This window comes from Salvelinus fontinalis, chromosome 41, assembly GCF_029448725.1.
Source record: "Salvelinus fontinalis isolate EN_2023a chromosome 41, ASM2944872v1, whole genome shotgun sequence".
Taxonomy (NCBI): Eukaryota; Metazoa; Chordata; class Actinopteri; order Salmoniformes; family Salmonidae; genus Salvelinus; species Salvelinus fontinalis.
In genome coordinates, this window is record NC_074705.1 from 13665482 (window position 1) to 13683661 (window position 18180).

Consider the following 18180-nt stretch of genomic DNA (forward strand, 5'->3'; position numbering starts at 1 on the left):
TAAATTAATAAAAATTGATGAAGGGTATTGTCTCTGCAATACCTCCTGTGTGCAATAATTCAGTGGATAAACGCTTTAACTTATCGATGTGAACGTTACCTAGTTGACTAACAAAGCTTATGGGTTACGTCATGACAGATTAATAAGCACCTGCCTGCACAGGGAGAGAGAAAAGAATACATTGTTGAAACGCTTATGAAGTCGAATGATTTCTTGTTTCAAATTCTAGTCATGGGGTTGAATACATGAATCCAAGCATTCAAGAGGAAAATACAGTATTTTTTCAAGGACCCAAAGTTCGTACATAGGAGGTCAATTAGATTAAAACATATCCTCAGGTTTAGCTACATGCTTTCACCATTACTCCTACAACTTGTCTTTGCCCACCAGCTGGTCAAAGGGTTATGTTTCAGCGACCTTTAATCCCCAAAAGAACATGACCTCTAACACATTACCCACAATGAAGGAAGTCAACCCAATTGGAAACTTAATGTCAGCACTGTAGTCCCACATGCTTCATCAGAATGTCTTCCAGTCAGAGAATACCATGGAGACCTGTTCTCCTAGGAGTGAGGAGTGACCTCACTCAGTGGAACGTACCAGAGGTTTATGGCCTCAGCTCCATATGTGTAGAAAGATACGACCAGATGGAGCAGGTGACGTGGAAGAATTCATGTATGACTGGATACATTTTTATTTGTGTCTCCCTATGTTTGTCCCAACACTTAGCTACAGCATTATTTGACACTTAACTACAGCATTATTTGATTATAGGGTCATTTCTAGGAAGCGAGACTTTGTGAGAGGGACAACAGCAACAAAAATAGCATGAGATAGCTTCTGTAGTACTAGCATGTGAGAGTGACACATTTTTGGGCCTTGCTGATTTCACCTAATTGTATCAGCAGTGCTTTTCACCACCCTCCCCAGATCTGACATGGTCTTCCTTTTGTAATCACACACACACACACACACACACACACACACACACACACACACACACACACACACACACACACACACACACACACACACACACACACACACACACACACACACACACACACACACACACACACAGTGTTAATCAGCAGTGAGATTTGATTGGAGTGACTCAATTAGGCCATGGAAATTAGTTTAGTGGACAGATTCTAGGCGCTACAGGCTTTACGTCACTTCTCTATACAGGTCAAGGTACCATAGACCTGGGGAACATAAACCACTCTTCCACTTCTTGGTTTTCTCACCATAACAGAATTATGATTCTGTCAAATGCTCATTTAGGATCTGTAGGTCTAATTCTGAAATATCTTGAGAATTCCCATACTTGGAATTGGTTATAGGTAATGAATGTGATTTTAGGCTGTTGAGCATGCTTGTACATCACATTAAGGTGCTGAACTACTTATCCAACTGAGCTGTGTGTGTGTGTGTGTGTGTGTGTGTGTGTGTGTGTGTGTGTGTGTGTGTGTGTGTGTGTGTGCGTGCGTGCGTGCGTGCGTGCGTGCGTGCGTGCGTGCGTGCGTGCGTGCGTGCGTGCGTGTGTGCGTGTGTGAATTAACAGTACCTTTCTAGGGTATGTTACATCACATGATTAAAGACCCAGTTACTCATCTCCTGGAATCATCTGTGTCACATAGCGTCTTCCAAGTACAACCTATTATGCATTTTGATTCTGAGAACTTTTGATGGAAGATCAGTGCACAAAGCCCTAAGAGATTTGCTGCCAGAGTGGAACTATGAAATAAGACGATTCATGTTATGAGGCTGGATGGAACTCGTGAGGAAGGATGAACACATGAATAGGGGAAACAACAAGAGAACCAGCCTCATGTGATCATCAGTCGTAAACAACAAACCCGGAGATGATAATTGCATAAGCAGAGTCAGCAAGGGTGAATTAAGTGGATTTGTCAATTAAGACTTCAGAAGGCTCGACTACGCTCAACGGAAAAACATCATCCCAAATTCTAAAAGGGATGAGTCAACACATGATAGGCTGAAATTCAATTGGGACACTTTGAACTTGTTTTTCCAGCAAGTGAAAGTTGACTTAGTCCGCATCAGTATTGTGAACTTTTGAATGTTCAGGCAGCTGGTCAGTGGTTGCCATTCATCACTGGTTCCATCAGTTTCTAGTGGCCTAAGTGTTACGTAAACCCAATATGGGTTTCTGTAAGGAAATTCAATATGCTGTGGTTTATCTGTATGTTGTATCAAACTCTTTTTTTGACCAGGAAAGTAGACTGAGAATGCATTCTCTTCTACACCCCTTTTGTTACATCAGCTCTACAGAGACACTTAATGCTAATACAAAGGGGGATGCCATTGGATTTCTGCTGAAAAGGATAGTTCAGATGAGGGAACCAAGGAATCACACCAAATGGCACCCTATTCCTTAGACACTCCATTACTTTTACCAGTATAACCTCGTCCCCAGGCTAATTGCTATGGAGCCGGCTGGTGGACAAGACTAGACACAGCCTCGCCTAAACCCGTGGCCCTAGAAAGGGATATCTGATGCCATTTAGGATTCACCCAAGATACGCTGGCGGTCCCGGATCTACAGAAGCACCAACTGAACTGTATTACATGGCTGCCTGTATCACAAGACTGTAAATTAGGAGGCAATGTCTTACTCATGTTTACTGTACATTTTGTGGTCCTCTGTAGCTCAGTTGGTAGAGCATGGCGTTTGCAAGGCCAGGACAGTGGGTTTGATTCCGGGGACCACCCGTATATAAAATGAATGCACGCATGACTGTAAGATGCATTGGATAAAACTGCTTAATTGCATATACAGAGCTGACTGGATATTGGATAAATAGACAGGCAGGACCTTCAATATCATGTGAAGGACACCATCATGTTCTCTCCCTGGATTTGTCCTAAATGGCACTCTATTCCCTAAACAGAGCACTACTTTTGACTAGAGCCTATAGGGCTCTATATAGGGAATAGTGTGCCATTTGGAACACGCAACTCCTCTCTCTGACAGGTCAGGCCCTGCTGCGAAGGAGCCAATAAGGAGAGCTGGTTGTGTGAAACAGTAGCTACGCTGACACAGTATCAGTCAATATTGTAATATATGGTTATGTGGGTCTTTGGAATGAGTCATTTTATTGTATTGGCTGAGGGACTATTCTGTACTCTTCCTGGATTTAAAGGAATGGACTGGTGTAAGAGAAGTATGGTGAGAACTTGCATGCTAGACCCAGCTTACGCCGATCCAATGCATTTTTTTAATCCATGAGGGGGAGAGAAGGGTAGGTAAATAGGGAATTGTAATTCAGCAACTTGTCCATCCATAACATACACATCATAATGAACAGTCAATATGAATAATTCATGTTTCTCGTATGACACATAGATTAAAATGTAAAGGTCAAGAAGATCACTGGCTCGCATATAACCACCGAAACCAAATACCTTTGTTTTAAAACATGGCATTACTAATGACAGAGCACTACACTGTTGAAATATGTTCAAGTAAAGGGTAGGTAAGGCTATGTAAGATTGGCCTAAGCATGGGATAAAGAGTTTCCACCGTATTTCTTACCCCAGCTCATTCCTTTTAAATTTAAACAATCTCAGAAATCCCAAGGATAGTATCTGTAGGTTAGAATAGAGAGAAGTCTATACACCCATTTTTTCCACCGGCACTCTATTTATTCCCTGTACAGTGTACAGTAAGTAGGCCTGTGTTTTTCCTTGAACATCTGCCCCCCCTGCTGTTCAAACAGAAAAACTACAAGCAGTTAACAAGAAGAGAAAAAAAAGCAGTATTCACTTCATCCAGATTTAATCTTGAGTAATCAACAAAAATGCATAACATGTTTATAAAAAAGGGAGTGAAAGACTTAAAAGAATAAAGGATTTATTTAAATACGTTGTGCAAATGGTAGTAGTTTGGGTCCTTTATGTAACTCTGCAAAATCAATGCCAGGAACATGTGAATGAATTCTGAGAATTCTCCATCCCAGACCTCACCAGTGAAGCATATCGTTCATAATGTGTCTTTGTGTTGTGTGGAAGCACATACAAATGCAACAGGGTCCACTTTTACTGATGGGAGATGAGAAACTGAAGAGGTGTGTCATCTCTGTCAGGACGACTGAGCCAGTTCCAATCTGCTCTCTGTAGTTGGTGCTTCGATTATCTCCCCAGACATAAATTCCTCCTGGTTAGTAGAGAAATAGATTAGGCATCATGAACACAATAGTTACAATATCAGAGAAAGAGCAAAAATATATTAAATGACAAGTAGCTAGTAGGGTGGGGCCATCAATACACTAGACTCGCGAGGCCTCGTAATTCTCGTTTAGTCTCGTTGACTCGATCAGAACATGAGACACCAAGGCTATCTAAACACCAACCTTGTCACGACGTGGCTCGCAGGGGATCTTCTCACGCTGTACTTACTTTGGTTATGGCAAATCTGTCGCCACATGGGCACGGAAAATAGTATGTCTCTTCATCCTCGTCATATTCAAAGTCCTCGATCTCAACTTCGTCGTGATAGACCGACATTATTAGAGTAAAATTATTTAATTCGTACCCAGCTAGCTAACTAGTTGACGACATTACTGTGTTAAGCGAAAGTGTGACGAACGACCTCTGCGCAGTCGCACATCAAGTCGTCATTAAAAGCCAAATATGACCATCAGGGGGTACAATAGAGTCGTGAATCCTCAACTGAGGACAGTATTGTTGGCATGGTCATTTACACCTTCGCAATTACAGATGGTTATACAATTACAGTGTTCGGAAAGTATTCAGACCCCTTGACTTTTTCACATTTTGTTACGTTACAGCCTTACTCTAAAATGAATCAAATTAAATGTTTTCCTCATCAATCCACACACTACCCCATACTGACAAAGTGAAAACATTTTTAGAAATGTTTGCAACTATATTTGAAAATAAAAAACAGAAATACCTTATTTACTTATTTCAGACGCTTTGCTATGAGACTCGAAATTGAGCTCCGGTGCATCCTGTTTCCATTGATCATCCTTGAGATGTTTCTACAATTTGATTGGAGTCCACTTGTGGTAAATTCAATTGATTGGACATTATTTGGAAAAGCACACACCTGTCTATATAAGGTCCCACAGTTGACAGTACATGTCAGTGTAACGGATGTGAAATGGCTAGCTAGTTAGCGGGTACGCGCTAGTAGCATTTCAATCAGTTACGTCACTTGCTCTGAGACTTAAGTAGTGTTGCCCCTTGCTCTGCAAGAGCCGCGGCCTTTGTGGAGCGATGGGTAACGACCGTGCTGCGTGGGCGACCGTTGTTGATGTGTGCAGAGGTTCCCTGGTTCGCGCCCGTGTCGGGCGAGGGGACGACGTAAAGTTTATACTGTGACATTGATGCTGTTGACCCGGATCACTGGTTGCTGCGGAAAAGGAGGAGGTTGAAAGGGGGGTGAGTGTAACGGATGTGAAATGGCTAGCTAGTTAGCGGGTACGCGCTAGTAGCATTTCAATCAGTTACGTCACTTGCTCTGAGACTTAAGTAGTGTTGCTCCTTGCTCTGCAAGAGCCGTGGCTTTTGTGGAGCGATGGCTAACGACGCTTCGTGGTTAACTGTTGTTGATGTGTGCAGAGGGTCCCTGGTTCGCGCCCGTGTCGGGGCGAGGGGACGACGTAAAGTTATACTGTTACATCAGAGCAAAAACCAAGCCATGAGGTCAAAGGAATTGTCCGTAGAGCTCTGAGACAGGATTGTGTCGAGGCACAGATCTGGAGAAGGGAACCAAAACATTTCTGCAACATTGAAGGTCCTGAAGAACACAGTGGCCTCCATCATTCTTAAATGGAAGAAGTTTGGAACCACCTAGATTCTTCCAAGAGCTGGCCACCCGGCCAAACTGAGTAATCGGGGTAGAAGGGCCTTAGTCAGTTAGGTGACCAAGAACCCGATGGTCATTCTGACAGAGCTCCAGAGTTCCTCTGTGGAGAAACTTCCAGAAGGGCAACCATCTCTGCAGTACTCCACCAATCAGGACTTTATAGTAGAGTGGCCAATCGGAAGCCAGTCCTAAGTAAAAGACACATGACAGCCCACTTGTGGTTTGCCAAAAGGCACCTAAAGACTCTCAGTCCATGAGAAACAAGATTCTCTGGTCTGATGAAACCAAGATTGAACTCTTTGGTCTGAATGTCAAGTGTCATGTCTGGAGGAAACCTGGCACCATCCCTACGGTGATCATGGTGGTGGCAGTATCATGCTGTGGGGATGTTTTTCAGCGGCAGGGACTGGGGGACTAGTCAGGATCGAGGGAAAGATGAACAGAGAAAAGTACAGAGCGATCCTTGATGAAAACCTGCTCCAGAGCGCTCAGGACCTCAGACTGGGGCGAAGGTTCACCTTCCAACAGGAAAACAACCCTAAGCACACAGCCAAGACAACGCAGGATTGGCTTCGGGACAAGTATCTGAATGTCCTTGAGTGGCCCAACCAGAGCCCGGACTTGAACTCGATCGAACATCTCTGGAGAGACCTGAAAATAGCTGTGCAGTGACGCTTCCCATCCAACCTGACAGAGCTTGAGAGGATCTGAAGAGATGAATGGGAGAAACTCCCCAAATACAGGTGTGCCAAGCTTGTAGCGTCATACCCAAGAAGACTCTAGGCTGTAATCGCTGCCAAAGGTGCTTCAACAAAGTACTGAGTCAAGGGTATGAATACTTATGTAAATGTGATATATCGTTTTTCAATGAAAACATTTGCAAACATTTCTACACCTGTTTTTGCCTTGTCATTATGGGGTATTGTATGGTTTTTTGTTTGAGTTCTTCCACCTTTATTTAACCAGGTAGGCCAGTTGAGAACAAGTTCTCATTTACAACTGCGACCTGGCCAAGATAAAGCAAAGCAGTGCGACACAAACAACAACACAGTTACACATGGAATTAACAAACGTACAGTCAATAACACAATAGAAAAATCTGTATACAGAGTGTGCAAATGAGGTAAGAATAGGGAGGTAAGGCAATAAATAGGCCATAGTGGCTAAGTAATTACAATTTAGCAATTCAACACTGGAGTGCAGAAGATGAATGTGCACATAGAGATACTGGGGTGCAAAGGAGCAACAACAACAAAAAATAACAATATGGGGATGAGTAATGGATTGGCTATTTACAGATGGGCTATGTACAGGTGCAATGGTCTGTGAGCTGCTCTGACAGCTGATGCTTAAAGTTAGTGAGAGAGATATGAGTCTCCAGCTTCAGTGATTTTTGCAATTTGTTCCAGTCATTGGCAGCAGAGAACTGTCAGGAAAGGCGGCCAAAGGAGGAGTTGGCTTTGGTGGTGACCAGTGAAATATACCTGCTGGAGCGCATGCTACGGGTGGGTGCTGCTATGGTGACCAGTGAGCTGAGATAAGGCGGGGCTTTACCTAGCAAAGACTTATAGATGACCTGGAGCCAGTGGGTTTGGCGACGAATATGAAGCGAGGGCCAGCCAACGAGAGCATACAGGTCGCAGTGGTGGGTAGCATATGGGGCTTTGATGACAAAATGGAGGGCACTGTGATAGACTGCATCCGATTTTCTGAGTAGAGTGTTGGAGGCTATTTTGTAAATGACATCGCCGAAGTCAAGGATCGGTAGGATAGTCTGTTTTACGATGGTATGTTTAGCAGCATGAGTGAAGGATGCTTTGTTGCGAAGTAGGAAGCCGATTCTAGATTTCATTTTGGATTGGAGATGCTTAATGTGAGTCTGAAAGGAGAGTTTACAGTTTAACCAGACACCTAGGTATTTGTAGTTGTCTACGTATTTATTCCAAGTCAGAACCGTCCAGAGTAGCGATGCTGGACGGGCGTGCAGGTGCAGGCAGCGATCGGTTGAAGAGTATGCATTTAGTTTTACTTGCAGTTGGAGGCCACGGAAGGAGAGTTGTATGGCATTGAAGCTCGTCTGGAGGTTAGTGAACACAGTGTCCAAAGAAGGGCCAGAAGTATACAGAATGGTGTCGTCTGCATCGAGGTGGATCAGAGAATCACCAGCAGCAAGAGCGACATCATTGATGTATACAGAGAAAAGAGTCGGCCCGAGAATTGAACCCTGTGGAACCTCCATAGAGACTGCCAGAGGTCCGGACAACAGGCCCTCCGATTTGCAACTGTCACGCCCTGGCCTTAGTATTCTTTGTTTTCTTTATTATTTTAGTTAGGTCAGGGTGTGACATGGGGAATGTTTGTGTTTTGTCGGTTTTGGGTGGTTATATGGCAAAGGGGGTGTTGGGTGTAGTGTATGGGTTTGTGTTGAGTGAATGTGTCTAGCTGTGTCTATGGTTGAGTGTAGGTTCTAGGTAAGTCTATGGTTGCCTGAATTGGGTCTCAATTAGAGACAGCTGGTTATTGTTGTCTCTGATTGGGAGCCATATTTAAGGCAACCATAGGCTTTAGCTGTTTGTGGGGAATTGTCTATGTCAGAGTGTTAGTGTCAGCACTTCTGTTTGTATAGCTTCACGGTCTTCTGTTTGTTGTTTTTTTGTTTCGTTTTGTCCTTCTTCTAATAAAAAGAGGATGTACTTTCCACGCGCTGCGCCTTGGTCCTCATTCTCTCCTAAAGACGATCGTGACAGCAACACTGAACTCTGTCTGAGAAGTAGTTGGTGAACCAGGCGAGGCAGTCATTTGAGAAACCAAGGCTGTTGAGTCTGCCGATAAGAATGTGGTGATAGACAGAGTCGAAAGCCTTGGCCAGGTCAATGAATACGGCTGCACAGTATTGTCTTTTATCGATGGCGGATATGATATCGTTTAGGACCTTGAGCTTGCTGAGTTGCACCCATGACCAGCTCGGAAACCAGATTGCATAGTGGAGAAGGTACGGTGGGATTCGAAATGGTCGGTGATCTGTTTGTCAACTTGGCTTCCGAAGACCTTAGGAAGGCAGGGTAGGATAGATATAGGTCTGTAACAGTTTGGGTCTAGAGTGTCTCCCCCTTTGAAGAGGGGGATGACCGCGGCAGCTTTCCAATCTTTGGGGATCTCAGACGATAGGAGAGGTAGCAAATAGGGGTTGCAACAATTGTGGCGGATAATTTTAGAAAGAGAGGGTCCAGATTGTCTAGCCCAGCTGATTTGTAGGGGTCCAGATTTTGCAACTCTTTCAGAACATCAGCTATCTGGATTTGGGTGAAGGAGAAATGGGTGAGGCTTTGGCAAATTGCTGATTGATGAATCAATTTTAGAATGAGGCTGTAAAGTAACAAAATTTGGGAAAAGTCAAAGGGTCTGAATACTTCCCGAATGCACTCTATGCCAATGTTCCCAATTGGGACTTTGAATGAGAATAGAATGGTCTGCATCTGCCATGATTAAGTGAGTGTGATCCACTAATCTACATCCTAATCAAATTCAGATGTCACACCTGATAAATTAATAAAAATTGATGAAGGGTATTGTCTCTGCAATACCTCCTGTGTGCAATAATTCAGTGGATAAACGCTTTAACTTATCGATGTGAACGTTACCTAGTTGACTAACAAAGCTTATGGGTTACGTCATGACAGATTAATAAGCACCTGCCTGCACAGGGAGAGAGAAAAGAATACATTGTTGAAACGCTTATGAAGTCGAATGATTTCTTGTTTCAAATTCTAGTCATGGGGTTGAATACATGAATCCAAGCATTCAAGAGGAAAATACAGTATTTTTTCAAGGACCCAAAGTTCGTACATAGGAGGTCAATTAGATTAAAACATATCCTCAGGTTTAGCTACATGCTTTCACCATTACTCCTACAACTTGTCTTTGCCCACCAGCTGGTCAAAGGGTTATGTTTCAGCGACCTTTAATCCCCAAAAGAACATGACCTCTAACACATTACCCACAATGAAGGAAGTCAACCCAATTGGAAACTTAATGTCAGCACTGTAGTCCCACATGCTTCATCAGAATGTCTTCCAGTCAGAGAATACCATGGAGACCTGTTCTCCTAGGAGTGAGGAGTGACCTCACTCAGTGGAACGTACCAGAGGTTTATGGCCTCAGCTCCATATGTGTAGAAAGATACGACCAGATGGAGCAGGTGACGTGGAAGAATTCATGTATGACTGGATACATTTTTATTTGTGTCTCCCTATGTTTGTCCCAACACTTAGCTACAGCATTATTTGACACTTAACTACAGCATTATTTGATTATAGGGTCATTTCTAGGAAGCGAGACTTTGTGAGAGGGACAACAGCAACAAAAATAGCATGAGATAGCTTCTGTAGTACTAGCATGTGAGAGTGACACATTTTTGGGCCTTGCTGATTTCACCTAATTGTATCAGCAGTGCTTTTCACCACCCTCCCCAGATCTGACATGGTCTTCCTTTTGTAATCACACACACACACACACACACACACACACACACACACACACACACACACACACACACACACACACACACACACACACACACACACACACACACACACACACACACACACACACACACACACAGTGTTAATCAGCAGTGAGATTTGATTGGAGTGACTCAATTAGGCCATGGAAATTAGTTTAGTGGACAGATTCTAGGCGCTACAGGCTTTACGTCACTTCTCTATACAGGTCAAGGTACCATAGACCTGGGGAACATAAACCACTCTTCCACTTCTTGGTTTTCTCACCATAACAGAATTATGATTCTGTCAAATGCTCATTTAGGATCTGTAGGTCTAATTCTGAAATATCTTGAGAATTCCCATACTTGGAATTGGTTATAGGTAATGAATGTGATTTTAGGCTGTTGAGCATGCTTGTACATCACATTAAGGTGCTGAACTACTTATCCAACTGAGCTGTGTGTGTGTGTGTGTGTGTGTGTGTGTGTGTGTGTGTGTGTGTGTGTGTGTGTGTGTGTGTGTGTGTGTGTGCGTGCGTGCGTGCGTGCGTGCGTGCGTGCGTGCGTGCGTGCGTGCGTGCGTGCGTGTGTGCGTGTGTGAATTAACAGTACCTTTCTAGGGTATGTTACATCACATGATTAAAGACCCAGTTACTCATCTCCTGGAATCATCTGTGTCACATAGCGTCTTCCAAGTACAACCTATTATGCATTTTGATTCTGAGAACTTTTGATGGAAGATCAGTGCACAAAGCCCTAAGAGATTTGCTGCCAGAGTGGAACTATGAAATAAGACGATTCATGTTATGAGGCTGGATGGAACTCGTGAGGAAGGATGAACACATGAATAGGGGAAACAACAAGAGAACCAGCCTCATGTGATCATCAGTCGTAAACAACAAACCCGGAGATGATAATTGCATAAGCAGAGTCAGCAAGGGTGAATTAAGTGGATTTGTCAATTAAGACTTCAGAAGGCTCGACTACGCTCAACGGAAAAACATCATCCCAAATTCTAAAAGGGATGAGTCAACACATGATAGGCTGAGATTCAATTGGGACACTTTGAACTTGTTTTTCCAGCAAGTGAAAGTTGACTTAGTCCGCATCAGTATTGTGAACTTTTGAATGTTCAGGCAGCTGGTCAGTGGTTGCCATTCATCACTGGTTCCATCAGTTTCTAGTGGCCTAAGTGTTACGTAAACCCAATATGGGTTTCTGTAAGGAAATTCAATATGCTGTGGTTTATCTGTATGTTGTATCAAACTCTTTTTTTGACCAGGAAAGTAGACTGAGAATGCATTCTCTTCTACACCCCTTTTGTTACATCAGCTCTACAGAGACACTTAATGCTAATACAAAGGGGGATGCCATTGGATTTCTGCTGAAAAGGATAGTTCAGATGAGGGAACCAAGGAATCACACCAAATGGCACCCTATTCCTTAGACACTCCATTACTTTTACCAGTATAACCTCGTCCCCAGGCTAATTGCTATGGAGCCGGCTGGTGGACAAGACTAGACACAGCCTCGCCTAAACCCGTGGCCCTAGAAAGGGATATCTGATGCCATTTAGGATTCACCCAAGATACGCTGGCGGTCCCGGATCTACAGAAGCACCAACTGAACTGTATTACATGGCTGCCTGTATCACAAGACTGTAAATTAGGAGGCAATGTCTTACTCATGTTTACTGTACATTTTGTGGTCCTCTGTAGCTCAGTTGGTAGAGCATGGCGTTTGCAAGGCCAGGACAGTGGGTTTGATTCCGGGGACCACCCGTATATAAAATGAATGCACGCATGACTGTAAGATGCATTGGATAAAACTGCTTAATTGCATATATTGTTATTATATTATTATTATACTATAATATAATAGATAATAATATAATGTTAATATATGCCATTTTTATTATATATTATTATATTATCATTAGCAAGACATAACCTGTAACGCTCTTCTACTTCGTCCTCCTCCTCAGACGAGGAGAGGCGAGAAGGATCAGAGGACCAATGCGCAGCGTGATAGTTTGACATAATGAGTTTTAATAAAGTAAGACGAAACACAAACACTTTAACAGACTACAAAACAAATAAACGATGTAGACAGACCTGACTTGAGAACTTACAATAGACGAAGAACGCACAAACAGGAACAGACTACATACATGAACGACAAACGAAACAGTCCCGTGTGGTAGACATACGGACACGGAAGACAACCACCCACAAACAAACAGTGAAACCAGCCAACCTTAATATGGTTCTCAATCAGAGGAAATGTCAAACACCTGCCTCTAATTGAGAACCATATCAGGCAACACATTTAACCCAACATAGAAACACATACCATAGACTGCCCACCCCAACTCACGCCCTGACCAACTAAACACATACAAAAACAATGGAAAACAGGTCAGGAACGTGACATACATTAACAACCCCTAGTCCCTAGTCCCATAGGAAAGTTGTAGTTCTGGACCGGGGTCCATTTTCTGGACCGAGTCTAACTGTTAGTAGAATGCTTGACATACAGTGAGTATATGAAACATTAAGAACACCTGTTATTTCCATGACATAGACTGACCAGGTGATTCCAGGTGAAGCTATGATCCCTTATTGATGTCACTTGTTAAATCCACTTCAATCAGTGTAGATGAAGGGGAGGAGACAGGTTAGAGAAGGCTATTTCATCCTTGAGATACTTGAGAGGTGGATTGTGTATGTGTGCCAGCATTAGAATGCTTGACATACAGTGAGTATATGAAACATTAAGAACACCTGTTATTTCCATGACATAGACTGACCAGGTGATTCCAGGTGAAAATATGATCCCTTATTGATGTCACTTGTTAAATCCACTTCAATCAGTGTAGATGAAGGGGAGGAGACAGGTTAGAGAAGGCTATTTCATCCTTGAGATACTTGAGAGGTGGATTGTGTATGTGTGCCATTCAGAGGGTGAATGGGCAAGACACAAAATGTAAGTGCCTTTGAACAGGGTATGGTAGTAGGTGCCACTGGTTTGTGTCAAGAACTGCAACGTTGCTGGCTTTTTCACGCTCAACAGTTTCCTGTGTGTGCCAAGAATGGTCCACCAACCAAAGGACATCCGGGGGGGGGGGGGGGGGGGGGGGTGTTCCTAATGTTTGGTGTACTCAGTGTATGTTCATCAGAAGAAGAACAGGGCACTTAGGCAGTGGGTCATGTAACATTATGGGAAGTCCGTCCTTTGATATGACTACCCCTGGTCTGGTGTAGCAGAGTTTTAAGTGGCAATGGGATCAGGGGAGTTACTGTAGCAGGGGCCCAGGCCCCTCAGGTCGACAGCCCATTCCCTGCAGGGACTCTGTCCTGGCATAGCTATGTACTGGTTGGCCTCTTGAGCAAGTGTGTCAGAACACAAGCTGGCATGCACTCCACTCACCAACACAAAAGATAACTGTTGCCCTGATCCAACTTCTATTTTATTTAACCAGGCAAGTCATTTAAGAACAAATTCTTATTTACAATGACGGCCTACCCTAACAACGCTGGGCCAGTTGTGCGCCATCCAATGGGACTCCCAGTCACGGCTGGTTGTGATACAGAATGGAATCAAACCTGGCTCTGTAGTGACGCCTCTAGCATTGAGATGCTGTGCCTTAGACCGCTGTGCCACTCGGAAGCCCACCTAACACTTACCAAACATACTTTTCCTCATAGCTTTGTGAGGGCTTATTAGGTTGACATTGCTTGGCTAGCCAGAGTTGTTCAGGTCTGAGTCTTCTGAGAGAAAGCTATTCCTCACTATGACTGTAAAAAGGTGATTGTCAGACTAACTGGTTTTACAAGACACCCAGGGCCGGATTCCCGGACACAGATAGATTATGCCTTGACTAAGAAGCATGTTCAATGGAGATTCTCCATCCAAAGTGCTTTAGTCCAAGACTACACATTTGGAAAAGGGGGTTCCTCAAGGGTTCTTTGGGAAAGGGGGTGGTTCTATGTGGAACCATAATGACTAAAATAACCATTTGAGCCCTTCAATGATTCTTTGCAGTTCAGAAAAGGGTTATTTCCTCTTTTAGTGATCATTAAAATGTAGGGGCTGTGGCTCATTAGAATATTTTTGGGACATGGTTTGCTCACAGCTCTTTTTGTGCAACCGTGAGTAAGAGTGTCTTGCATTAATTGAGAACTGGTCCCGTGTGGCTCAGTTGGTAGAGCATGGCGCTTGCAACGCCAGGGTTGTGGGTTCATTTCCCACGGGGGGACCAGGATGAATATGTATGAACTTTCCAATTTGTAAGTTGCTCTGGATAAGAGTGTCTGCTAAATGACTTAAATGTAAATGTAACTGTTGTCTAAATCAACAGTTCTCAATTCTCTCCTTAGGAACCCCTGGCAGTTCCAGAGCTTGTACAGCTGATTAAACTTGTCAATTAACACCTGGAAATGTAACAATATAGTATGGCTAACCAGAAAAAATAATACTGTGTGTCTCTTCAAAAGGTTCTTTGTAGAACCTTTGAGTTTTTTATAAAACCATTCTCCATAATGATTCTATAAAGAACCATTGACAAGGGTTCTATACAGCACCAAAAATCCATTCCAAAGGACCCATTCCAAATCTTTTCAGTCTCCTGAGGGGGAAAAGGTTTTGTCATGCCCTCTTCACGACTGTCTTGGTGTGTTTGGACCATGATAGTTTCTCGACCTGCTCCACTACAGCCCTGTCGATGTGAATGGGGGCGTGCTCGGCCCTCCTTTTCATGTAGATCATCTCCTTTGTCTTGATCACGTTGAGGGAGAGGTTGTTGTCCTGGTACCACACGGCCAGGTCTCTGACCTCCTCCCTATGGGCTGTCTCGTCGTCGTCGGTGATCAGGCCTATCACCGTTGTTTTGTCGGCAAACTTAATGATGGTGTTGAAGTCGTGGGTTATGATGATAGTGGAACCCTTTTTGGTGCCATATATAACCTTTTTCTTTCTTTATAGAACCTTACGAAAGGGTTCTTTATAGCATTATTAAGGTTCCATTTAGAACCATATGAGCATGGTTCTTAATAGCACCAAAAAGGGATCATTACGAGCCAAAGAAATGTTATTTGGCACTATATAGAACCATTTGTTTTTAGTGTGTAGATATACAGTATTAATCCAGCCTTGGCTACAGATCTTTTTCCAGTGTAAATTATTTACTGCTCTACCCTAAACTGGCCTGTTTTCTCTGTAAATGATCAGAGGTGCAAGTATTAAGTTCTGGTAGCCTAATCTGCACTCTATATCCAGAGGCCTTATCAGCTGCTGGGGAGAGCCAGCCTAGACTCAGGGGTCAAAGTAACATAGTAAATGCACATTTGTCTTCCTCAATTTAGTATGATATGTTTTCATTTGTGGATCTCCATCATCCATTTGGTGTGATATATTACGTTCTTCAATTCGTATGATACGTTACCAATTCCAATTCATATGATATCTTACGCATTTGCAAAATGTTAGCTAGGCTAGGGGTTAGGGTTAAGGGTTAAGGTTAGGGTTAGGGGAAGGATTAGCTAACATGCTAAGTAGTTGCAAAGTAGCTAAAAAGTAGTAAGTAGTTACAAAGTTGCTAATTACCTAAAATGCTAAAGTTGTCCGTGATTCGATCAGGCCCCTAGTGCCTGGTCTGGAGTGTGCAGTCACAAGCTTTGTTGGTTGGCTACTTAGCGGTACCAGAAGCCCTGGTCTGCCCTAGAAGTCCTATGTAAATTATAATCGCCAGAATGGCAAAACCATTTTTTTTACGGACGTTTTGGGGTCTAAAATGTGTTTATTATGAGCAAGTTCAATCCCCACTGTGATTTTTTTTAAAGTCTGAGATATTTAATTAAATAGTAATCCATTCTGACTACTACATTTGTCGTCACACATGCTGACACAGACCAATCTCGCGCCGGCAGGCTACAAGGAGGCTCGGGGGTTGACTCGCTCAGGCAGGATGAAAACGATTACATCGACCATGATCCTTTGCTTGTTACGGCCACTTTAAACCATTAACCGTAGCAATTTTTTGTTGCCATTCATCCCCATTCAGCAATATGGCACGCTTTAAATTGAAATACTCCCGGCTTCATGCGCCATCAGGAGTTTTCCATACGACTACGTGGATGACGTTGGCGCTATCGTTATAGCTGCAGGTTTTAATGTCTATGGATTTGATTTGAACACGTAACCTTGAACACGTAACCTATTCTCCCCTACCAACGTCTTTCCTTTCATTTTTGGCTTAAGTAACCTTCTGTCTTATGTAACCGTACCAAACCGAACATATCATACTAATTGGAGGGATACAAATGTACATTTACTATGTTACATCTAGCCGGTGCGGCCATGCTGGGAGAGCAGGCGGCCTGACAGGCCAGGCACTCACTGTGGCTCCCATCAGTTGGCCTGGTCTCAGATCTGTTTGTACTGTCTTGCCATATGGTCATTGTCACACTTTGGAACAAACATATCTGTCACCAGGCTACCCATCAGGCAGTGCTTATAAGATGCCAGGCTGTGACATGGGCCTCCGCCACCACCTCGTATGGGTGAAATCTATGCACTTAATGTATGGGTCATGTACAGGTAAATGCCAAAATAAAGGAAACCCCAACATAAAGTCACCATGAGCCAGAACATCTTCAATGCACCTTGGTATAGATTCTATAAGTGTCTAGCACTCTATTGGAGGGATCTGACACCATTATTCCACAAGAAATCCCATCATTTGGTGGTTTGTTGATGGTGGTGGAAAACACTGTCTCAGGTGCCTCTCCAGAATCTCCCATAAGTGTTCAATTGGGTTGAAATCTGGTGACTTAGTCGGCCAAGGCATATAGTTTACATCACTTTCATGCTCATCAAACTATTCAGTGACCACTTGTGCTTGTGGATGGGGACATTGTCATCCTATGGGGACATAGCCATGGTAGCAAAATAATGGCATGCCCAGCATTTCTATACATAATCCTAACCATGATAGGATGTTAATTGTTGAATTAACTCAGGAACCACACCTGCTTTCAATGTACTTTGTATTCGTCATTTACTCAAGTGTTTCCATTATTTTGGCAGTTACCTGTATAGGAGCGCTGCCCAAATGTAAAGTACATACGACATTGAGGGGTCATCTAGGAGCACTTCACTAGCCTGGTCCCAAATCTGTTTATGCTGTAGGTGTTGACAAGACAGCACTTCACTGCAAAGAGATAGGCCAGCAGTCACAACATGTTCTCACTCAGTCACTCTCTTTAATTTCTTCAATAGATATTTCCAAGACCAAGGAACTGTCTAGAGTCATACAAGTCTATACACACTGTCTCTCTCACAGCTTATCTGTGTCACGACACAAACATTCCCCTTATCACATTAAGTCCAGGCTATGTTTGGAACCACACTCATGGTTTTGGTTTCTCCAGGATCCTGAGTGCTAGATGACATTTAAAAAAAGGAGGGGAAATATCTCGCTGCACGCAGGACCATTTGACATTGTTGGAGTGAACGTCACATGGCAGAGAAGAATTTCAGAAGGTGGGCCAAAAACCTTCATTTGATAATAAGACACATACTGTTTATGTAATGCCTGTTTACGAAACAGCTCTTAATGGGTTCCGCGTGACTAAGAAGGTATAAAACCATAAAATGTGATTAACGTTGGATTTAAGATGTAAAAAAATATATTAAAAATCCCTTCAATTTGGATTAGGGTCCCCGGAAGCATTCAATGTCAGTTGACAAATTCCATGTAATCATATGTTTGTATTGGAGTTAAACCAATCTGTACAATTATCATTAAACCATCTTCATATTG

At 43.2% G+C, this 18180-nt stretch overlaps 1 long non-coding RNA gene across 1 annotated transcript; it reads right to left on the minus strand.

The window, feature by feature from the left end:
* Positions 1–3785: 3785 nt before the first annotated feature.
* On the minus strand, positions 3786–4632 carry LOC129840382 (uncharacterized). Its single transcript, XR_008757190.1, has 2 exons — positions 4377–4632; positions 3786–4180 (listed from the first exon to the last, which is right to left on the minus strand). It is a non-coding gene; the product is annotated as an uncharacterized LOC129840382 (long non-coding RNA).
* Between the last annotated feature and the right edge of the window lie 13548 nt (positions 4633–18180).